Genomic DNA, 10,955 nt, shown 5'->3' on the forward strand with positions numbered 1-10,955 from the left:
GACCAACACATACCTGCTGGTGTCAGTGCCTAAAAGCACCACAATGGCAGCTCATTTAAGCTTCTATATCATCTATTTGTGAATAAGCACATGTGACAAAGTCGGCTACGTGCTCCGTCAAGCGTGGTTGAGCTAATGGGACAGGCAGTGATGCACCTGTGATAATTGCTCAGATGAAGTTTGACGTCACATACATTCTCACAAACCCATCTCGGAGAATACTGGGGCGTTTCATGCCGGAGCACATACTCCTCCATGATTGATCACTCTGCTTATAATTTCCTAATTTCCAATCCACTGGGGGACTTAACTGGAAGTAGCCATTTTTCCTGAGCACCGACCAGCTTCCTTTTATTTCCGCACAGGGCTAAATGGGAAGAATCTTCCAGCCCATTAAGCAGACTTTCTGTGTCATAAAAGTTTGGGGGCAGAGGCTCTCTCTCCCTCTCTCTCAGCAGCAGCATGGAACAGTCTGTTTGATCTGCAAGCTGCAGGTTAATAGAAATCATCCTGCTCATCAGCAATAGTGGATTGAACTTAACCACCCACCTCCGCCCTGTCAATTCAGATTTGGAAAAAACCCACTTAAACTGGCCGTAGCCTCATTTCCCTCTGTCAGGTAATCAGTATTTCACTATAATCCTTTTCACGACTAAAATTACAATGACCTATCCGTTGCTGAATCAGGACAGGGAGTTGGATTTTGGGAATACCAGCCACAGAGTGTAAAGCTTAAAAAGAAAACAGGAAAAAAGTGCTGATAAATGAAGCTGATATACAGATATAAATCAATCACGATCACTCTAATACCCTAATGTGGTGTCTAATTAAATAAATGCAGAAGTGACTGAAATGTAAAGAATAGATACATCAAGATACATGGCACAGCACAGTCATGGCTTTGGATGGTATGCAGCATTTTATTTCATTCTCTTGTAACTGACGTTAATATCGTTGAGTCAGACTTGCTGTTTCCCTGTGTGTGATAAATTGACTAAAATTCTACTGTCAGTCCTGCATAGACATTTTGTCTGTGTAAACTAAAGTCAAATATCTGCAAGTGTGACTTTTGCTGCAGAACAGAAGGAATATCATTACGCTGTAAGTATTGATGGTCAAAGGTGTTGGCCTGCTGGCTTTTAATTCAATGTGCTTCTTGTTCTCATGGCCACAGTTGTTATGCGAGTTAGGTTAAGCAAGAATTATTTGAGAAAGTTTTGTAAATCTTCCATGCGCATCTTGCTGGTGCATCAGCCTCTCACAGTGTTGTTAACATATCATTTTTAATGAATAATTAATTAGTTTAACCAAAAAAGGGTTAGATGTGTTTCCTCTGGCAGTGTGAGTGAGCAGGCAATTAGCTTAGCTTAGCATAAAGACTGGAAGCAGGGGGAAAGAGCTAAGCTGAATGCCTACCAGCAACTCCAAATTTGACAAATTACCACTCATTACAAATTTCAGCATGTGTACGGTTTAAACAAAGGACATATGATAAAATATGTTCATAAGTGAGATTTAGAGTTTAAGGACAGAGACAGGCTAGCTGTTACCCCTTGCTTTTAGTCTTAATGCTAAGCTAAACAAATCCTCCCCTGCCTGAGGCAAGCAGACCTGAGAGTTGTATTGATCTTCTCATCTAACCCTTGGCAACAAAGTGAATAAACTTATGTTTACGCCGTATTCAATTGGATGTAATTAAGGTTGTTTTTTGTGCTCGGGTCAGAACTCATGTTTAGAACTGGTTTCTTGTGTTGCTCATACAAGATATAACAAATTATTTGTACATTTACATAAGGTGTCATATTCCACTGTTGTAGCTACGCTTCTCCTGCATGTTTGAGGACTTTGCAATCATGCTTTGTGCTCTCAACTTTTGCCTGAATTTAGGTGGCTTTTCCAAGTACCAGTCAAGTCTTCAGTTTGTCTTCCTTTCTTTGGGATCAAACGCAAATCTGATGTTGCTTATTTGCATGTCCCAGAATCTGATTTCTTGCCACATATTCATGAGATTAAGGAGTATGCATCGCTGTGTGCAGCTTTTTGTTGTTCGCAATGATAAGGAAACATCAGATCTGTGTCAAATGTGAGGAGAAAATGGGCTGTGGTGTCACTGAGAAAACATCAAACCCAAGATTACCAATCTCTAACTTGGATTATTGTGTTTGTTTAGGTGAGTGATGGAGGGAGGCTGTGTTGGTTCAGGTTGTGGTGAAAGACAGTGAGTCTAAACAAAGAGGGGTGGAACAGGCAGCACATTTACTGACCATTAACTGATTAATTGAGATGAATGGAGAGATGATTTTAGGATAGGGAAGGGGGCAGAAGGATCACCGTATGTTTACATGTTATAATCAGGTGTTGATTACAGACCTAGCTGCTGATTGAGAGACATAAAATCAGCAAACTAAATACATCTCCATAAGCAGTCAGGTGAGGGAACTTTCAATCATCATTTAATCAATTAATAGTGATGAGGAAGAAACGCAACCTCAAGGCACTCCACTTTAGATACTGGGGAAAAAAAGAGACTTCCTGCAAAGCAACGTGATTGTGAAGAGGTTAAAAATATCTATAGAGAGTTTGGAATCTGTTATTCAGAGAAGCCGAAAGCCAAAAGTTGAGCAGTAGAGTATAATTTCTTTCTTTTCCCGTTGGAGGTATTTGGGTACATCTCCGAGCTGCTGAATCAAACTTGACCGATATGGCAAAGAGGAGGGGAACATGTTTGCTAATGTAAATGTAAATTCACTTTGAGCCTGAAGCGGCCCTGCACAGAATTAATTGTTGTGTGGGAATCTGAATACATCTGCCCGCCTCTTAATGTTTCAAACCAAACGAACTGAACTGAATGGTGGTTTCCTGGAGGTGAGGTAAGCCAATATAATTGTCCTCATGTACAATGAATATAATCAATAATTAAAAATCTAAATATTTAATTGCAGATATCTCACTCATTAGTATTTTGATGTTAATTAATAAAATTTATGAGGGTACCTTTTAGCACAATATTGACAAACTTTACTTACAAGTAAGTAAAGCGAGTGAAGTTTTGACTGTATGCTCTGAAGCTTTTATGAGGCGTTGCACTAATGCAACACATCTGGCATACATGTATCCACTGCATGGTTCGGCATGGTTTGACTCAACTCAACTCACTTTTAGTACTTTTCTCCATTTCGTTTCCCACTGCAGATAGTACACCCGCAGTGTAGGCGGGATTCTCAGCTGATAGTGACACTGCTTTGAAATCATCTTCAATGCGACACTCGCTAAATCCTTTTACATGCAACCAAAATAGTGGAATGTCTACATTTGTCTATATTGCATCAGCTTTTTAAAAATGGCGACCACTGTAGTCTGCAGTGTTTTAACTTGACTTCAGTGTTGACTTAGATCGCTCGGAACCTCGACCGAGGTGGTACTAAAAAGAGTTGAGTAGGCCGTGCAATGCAGTAGAAATGCGCCAATAGTCTTTAAAAAAAAAAAACCTTTTTAAAGGTACAGTGCATAATTTTACATACAGGCTAACAATATTATTATTATCTCCAGAGAGAAGGGTCCTCTGTACTTAACTGTATTGTGCAGCAGGCAAACAGCAGGATATGCTAACGTTACCTCACGTGTTAACTTCTTTTAATTCCTTTACCTAAACCCTTTCTAGACCTATGACTGGACATAGCTAATGCTAAAACTAAACATTTTAAATTGTGCATATAATTATCCAAAGTCTTTCACAGTAGGAAACTTCCTACTGTACAACAAACCCGTTACACACAAGCTGCTGGGTGAAAGTATAATTGTAATGTTACTGTATTAAAATGATTGTATTGTTTTGTTTCCTGTGATATATTGTGTAGCACCTTTTCTTTTGTTCATTCTCTTTTGCGTCAGCAGAAAGTAAGTAAAATTAAAAGAAGCTTACTTTCTATATGTAGGCTACATTTTATACAATTAACCACACAAACACATAAACTGCAGTATTGATAAACGTTCTCAGCTTTTTCCGGGTCATTGTTTAACCCCAAAGCAGATGGCTGTTTCTGCTGTTTTGAATATTTTGACTGTTGGATTGTATTTTAGGAATTAAATTAACCCTGTATACAAACAGCACTCTACTACTGACAATTATAAAACAGTAAGAGCTTTGAAGAAGGAACCTAGTTTTGGAGGAAGCCTGTTTGTTGGTTCTGAAATATAAGTAGATAAATGTGTGTGGAGATGTGTGAGAGAGGGTGACATGTTGTAGTGAAGCAGACAGGAACACCAGGTGCTGACAAGCAGAGAACTGTGATTGTTCCAGAAGCTTCTCCAACAAGAAGTCACGGCAGATGCTAGAGATGACAGAGCGGTCTGGGAGCGCAGTGACAGACTTCAGCGCACGTCAAGACCCAGCTGCAGCACACTGCGCCCGACGTTGAGTCTGCAAGCTGTGCTGCTCACCACCATGCGAGCCATACCTGTCAACATTGGAATTTCAAAATAAGGGAATTTTTGCCGGACTCCGCCCATATTTTAACAGCTCTCAGTAACGTAAACACATAAGGGACGGGTGTATATATATATATATATATATATATATATATATATATATACATACACACATCCAGGAAATACATGTTTATAAGAGGTATATATTTTATTTGATGATTATTATCATCAATTTATTTGATGATGGATGAGTTGTGTGGCTGTTGTTTCCCCCTCGAGGACTTCCTTGCGATGGCAGAGTCGGGAAACATGTCCGCTACACTGCGACTGAAATCACCGCAGAAGCTGAAGGCTACATTATTTTTAGCGCAAAGCATTAGAAGTAAAACTACGGGATAATCCCGGGAAAAACGGGAGGGTTGACAGGTATGCAATGCGAGCACAAATCTGTACTGACCGCCCTCCCTGCAGAGTCGTCAGAGACAACTTCCTGTACTGAAAGACCCCCTCCACAAATGTTTTAAGATATATAAAAATGCTTTGAAGAATAAGTTACCATTAACTAAAAATTACATCCAGAAACTATACCTAAAAATATTGTACGTTTCAGAAATTTAAAAGAGACACAAGATGTCTCCTACTTCACTGAAAAGTTAATTCTCAGTGTTTTTGGACTGGATGTACATCACACTTGTGTAAGTATACTGGACCACGATTGGCTTCGAAACCTGTGATATCACAAAACCCCGGTCGGATGTACACGTGTTAAACTAAGTAAAGTAAAGTAACACAATTAAAAACACATGTTTTGAACGGAGGGGGGCTTTAAATGAGAGCTTAGAGATAAATGGAAAAACATTGTGTATCCTTTTTTCATTCTCATTCATCTAATTAAGTTTTTTTTATCAAGTTTTACACAGAATAAAGATTATAATATTTGTAAAATCCATCAAGCCTGTCAAGAACATAACGTTTTATATCTTTTAAGACCAAAAAACACTTATTTGTAAGAATCAGTGGCGTCTGTTACCTTTCAATGAGGTTATACTACTCTCTAGTGGTTACCTGACACTACTGCAGCAATACACAAGTGTAGGTATAACATGCACTCAAAGCTTTTATGCATTTTCACACACTTTCTCCCATATATTCCCCAAATTAAAAGGTTTTGCTGCCAAAAGACTATATTTTCTAATATATTTGAGCTCTGCAGAGAACCATGATTGCCCTCAAATGTATTTCTCCTACCCATGGAATGAAGTAGAATGAAAGTAGAATTTTCTGTGTGTTTCCCTGTTTCCCTTCAGCCGGATTTGTGAAACCTTGAAGGAAACAAGGCTGCATCCAGCATCCGGCAGCTTTACCCATTATCATGTCCTAATAGCTTGCTCAATGGTGCAGTGTGTTATGTGGGTTCACTGGTCAACCAAGACACACGCCATTAGCCCGAGCAAACGTTGCCTTGCAATGCTACACAAAGCACACCTTATTTGTAACACATTAGCTCTTTGATGTGGCATAGCATATTATATCAACAGCTGCAATTTATCAAACCATTTTGGAACTGATTTGCTTCACTAGCAGCACCACAGCAGCAGCAACACCACCGTCACCCATCTTCAATTCTTTCCTCTGTTCCTCTATGCTGCAGCAGCAAATAAATTAAACATGTGTCATTGAGCATGCTAAATGGCTTGCAACACATAATCATCTAAATAATTATGAGGCTGCCATTAAAGTGAGCTAGATGGATGACACATGAGGCGTTATGGAAAAACTGGAGGTAATGGTGCAAGATTTGATATGGGAGAAAAGGGAGATGGTGAGGGGATAAAAAAGAAATGCAGTTTTCTGTGCGACTCATTCCGTCAGTCTTCTCGTCTTGCCGTTAAAATCCCGGGCTCAAAGTGCTGAGGGACAATGGGGTGATTAGCCCAATCAGGAAAAGCAGTGAGGGATTGTGGGTAGGCTGTGGCACTGCTAACAGTCGTCTTTTTGTCCTCCCACATTTCATTAATCAGCAACCAGAGGCCTCCCGAAATCAGTTCAGCAGATTGGCAGCTCACTCATTTGTTCCTATGTGGCAATCAGAGAGGAAAATAAATCAGTTCACAACCTTTATGCTGTTACCTGACATTATAAACTATCTCTTTGTTACATTTCTCATCTTTTTTTGTCTCTTCACTCGGATTTGCTGCTGAAAATATATTTTCCTGACACAAATGTGACCTCTATTAACCCTTAGACAAGGTGTGTTTCGTGCCTGTTGGTAACAATACTGTCAATTTAATGTGCCAGTCAAAGATAAAAAGAAATAAAACAGAAGTAATGCTTATTTTTAATAATCAGCATGGCTGAATACACGTGCACAGCATATTCCCGGCATTTAAAATGCTGTAAAATAGAGTCTGCCACCAAGCATCTTCGAGTACAATATTTTAATGAGCCTCATGTATCAGCCTAAATGATGCAGCACGTCACCAGACATGCATGACAAGCACAATGATATTCTGTTCATGGAGGATATTGTTCACGGCTCTCCAGTTTCTACACACCATTACCTCACAAAGTCTGTCCAATGTCTACTTTTCATGATTCCACTTTAATGTAGAAGATGGAAATAAACTGTAAATAACCTGAAGATGAGAAACACAAACACAGTGTGCAAAAGTGCCTATAGTGCTTTACATAGGATGCAATCGTATTTTACTAGCAGTGTAATTGTTTTAGGTAATAATTTAGATCAAAGCCTGCAAATTACAATTGAATTATTTACTACATATGGGGTATCAATAAAGGATTTACAGGGTTACCTACCTGGGAAAATAGGAAAGTAGTATTTTTTACAAATGAGTATGAAAATTTGTGAGTATGGTGTTTACTAATATTTGTGAGGTTTTATTTGCATTTATTCACAGATTGTTGAATGTGTGTGCATGAGTCTCCTGACACGTGTGGAGTTTTCTATTTTTAAAGCCTCTGATCCACAAGTGCATGTTGCGTTTATGTCCTTTTGGGAAACTCGTGCATCCAGCGTTTTAACGCATTCATGTACAATTTGGAAAGGCCTTTTTCCCAAAAGATAAATGTTTTATATTGTTTTTTCATAAGGGAGTATTTTTGGATGACTGCACTATTCTTTTGTCATTTAAAGTATGTAGAGTCCCTTTACTGACCCTTATAGACATGCTTATTGACTGCTTCTTTTCCATCTTTAAAAATTCCTAAAAATTGTAAACATTATGTTGTAGTCAATTCGTTCAGGATAGAAGTTTTATAAAGGAATATCAATAATCATTATTGGTGGCAAACTTCTTGTTCTGCGAGGCATCATCCATAATAGTTTGTCATTTACATGCTTCAATCTTTTTAATTGATGTCACACTTTACTAACTTCTGTGCGTGACGCTAACTGGCTCCACGCGGTTCAGCCATGAGGCAGCAGTTCTTCTCCTGGGATGAATAAAGCTCCATCCCTTTAGGACACAACATCTGCTAAAACTTATCCCAACAAAAAGGACCAATCTGAGTGACAACCCCAAGCCAATAAACAAACAATCAATGTGAGCCTATATTGCACAAACCTGCTCAAAGTGGGACCTGATTTCCCCTGGGACACAGCTAGCAACTGAGCAATGCAATAAGGTATGAGGTTTTTGGTGTAAAATTGCAAGCAGGAAAGGTAATTTGACAGAGATGAGGTCCTCCTTAAGGGACAGAAGGCCTCTGGGATCTGAGATGGTTCCATGAGTGATTTCTGCTGGGAGGGAGCATTACTATCAGCTGCATATGTTTCACTAATGCCAGGTAATGTATTAGGACTAGATTCCATGTTGGTATTGCAGTTGCTGATTAAATGAAATATCAGCTATACTATAGCTGCTATAGTATTGTTAAGCTCTGATACAGTATGATGGTGGGTCTTCTCTGCCACTGTTTAATATTGCAGTTATTAGCCATGACATGGCTCTGTAAATGGCAATAAATGATATAACGGATGGATAAACTCTGCTGACTTTGGTGATCCCCTGACTTTTCCTCTAGTCATGAGGTTGACATTTGTGGTTTAATCTGAGATATCTGGACGATTGAATTGATGAAATTTAGTACAGACATTCATGTTCCCCTCAGGATGAGTTGTAATAATTTTGGTGATCCCCTGACTTTTTCTCAAGGACAACAATTTACTACCTTGTGTGTTTGTGTTTAGTGCTGATAATAGCACATTTGAGCATGCTAACGTGCTAACTAAGATGGCGAACATGGTGAACATTGCTAGAGTTGCTAGCATGGCTGTAAAGTCTTGTCTTGTGCTTTCATTGACATGTCAATAATGTTGCAATAAATAAATAAATAATTAACTGCTTATTCCTGATTGAAAGGCTTCTTCATGAAGTTAGGAATACCATTCGTGGTAAAACAATACATTCAACAGTAACAATTTTGATGATGAATATCAGCAAACAAACATTTAATATAAGCAATTAATGTAAAAGCATTGAGGCTTATGAATTCAAAAGTCATTATTAGCTTCCCAAGGCTCAACAATGTGCATGTTAGACTGTCACCAACTGATACAGCAACGTAATAACTCAATATCTGTCTGCAGTTAATGAAAACTTTCCATGTGCTGTCATTAATACCCCGTGTCTGGCAGGGCCATCTTGGAAATATGGAATGACATAAAAGAAATGCTGCATTTTGCTGTGTAGTTAGAATAAGAAATAGTTTAAAAATAAAAAGCAAAGAATGCAACCCACTCAGATTTCATCCACAGATACTCCAAGTATTTTCACTTTGAGAAGGTCTTTAAAACACTGCTGTAAAGGCTGCTTAGCAACAACGATGGAAAGAAAAACGACTTGAACAAGACTTTGGAAAAGCAGCCATTATGTGCAGGCAACCTCAGCATTTAAAATCAGATGTCACATTTGCACCCCACAGTTAAATATCGCCCACACCAGACCCACATACATGAACACATTTATTTCTCTTCAATGCAGTTTATTCAACCGTTCTCTTCACATCCAGAATCTTTTTCATTGCAGGTTTCTAGGATGAATCTAACAGACTGTAAGACAGACAGAGACAAAGGCTTCTTGTGTGAGCCAGCCCTTCAAATACACAGGTCTATTTACTGTACAGGTAGCGTGTGAAAACAACACTGATGCCAACTCGCCAGCCAGTAGAGCTCTCTATGGGCTGAACGCGAGAGATAACGAGTTGATATTATCCGTCACTTACTGCTGTAATAGATATTTACAGTAGGTTATAATCATGTAAACTGTACAAAAGAAGTTGTCACATGAATTAATTTGGTACTGTTCTCAGATGACATACTGTACTGTAGCAGATGACATCATTTATCAGATACAGAGTGTTCATGTTATGTGAAGCAAAAAAAGATAAAGGCAGAAAATTGATGAGCACAGATAAAATACAAAATGAAGAGGCTCTTCTCGAGTTTCCAGCTGGCAGGATCTTTTCTGCAGTTTCCAGCAAAGCCATCCTCTCAGCAACCCCATGGAGTGAAACCATATGATTGCTGTAAACGCCGGAGGGGAAGGAGGCTCGTTTATGTAAAGGAATCAATTTCCTCTCCCAGAAGTATAGAGAAAACATTACACAAGCAAGAGTGAAGTTGCATTTGAGGATAATGGAGAACTTTACCAATCTTTTACATGTTTCAATAGCAGAATTTTACTACAGTAATGCAGAAATGCTTGTTTTTATAAAAAATACATTATATTAGGTAATTATGCAATGATTATTGAATGAAATTACTTCTCAGATACGTAATTTATTTTTTACAATAGCCTTTTCCCACATTAATCTGTGTCATTTTAGATTCTGACCTCAATTTCAAAGCTCATTTTAGTTTGTTGACCAAAACTGATTTTTTATCATGTGAAATATAACAAAGGTGACACCTCTACTGAGCCAGCACCATGCAGAAAAGCTTGTTCATGCTTTCATTTCTAGATATCTTGACTACTGTAACGCTCTTTATAATGGCCAACCAAAACCAGCCATGGCAAAACTACAGACCATTCAAAAAGCTGCTACTATGGTTTTAACAAAAACAAAAAACGAGAGATTATATAACTCCTTTTACGCAACCTACACTGGCTCCCTGTATCTTTTAAAACTGCGTTTAAAGTTCTTCTCTTAGTTTTTAAGACACTAAATGGTCTTGCCCACTTTTATCTCAAAGACTCCCTATCGTTTTATGACCCTTCATGAACAACTGCTCTTTTAACTGTTCCCAGGATCACAACAAAAAACATATAGGGATGCTACTTTTAGCCACTGCACCCTAAACACCCTAAACATATGGAACACGCTGCCACATCTGCCTAGGCATACTCATATTTTATTCAACTAAAAATATATTCGCTAAGGTAAACATGCTATTTTAGTTTATTTTGAGACAATAGTGTATTTTTCCTTTGTTTGATCGATGTCTTTGTGCCTGTAATTTGTTCTTCATACCACTAGATGGAGACAGTAAAAGATAATCTAAATTG

The sequence above is a fragment of the Cottoperca gobio genome, chromosome 20 (assembly GCF_900634415.1).
Source record: "Cottoperca gobio chromosome 20, fCotGob3.1, whole genome shotgun sequence".
In the NCBI taxonomy this organism is placed as follows: Eukaryota; Metazoa; Chordata; class Actinopteri; order Perciformes; family Bovichtidae; genus Cottoperca; species Cottoperca gobio.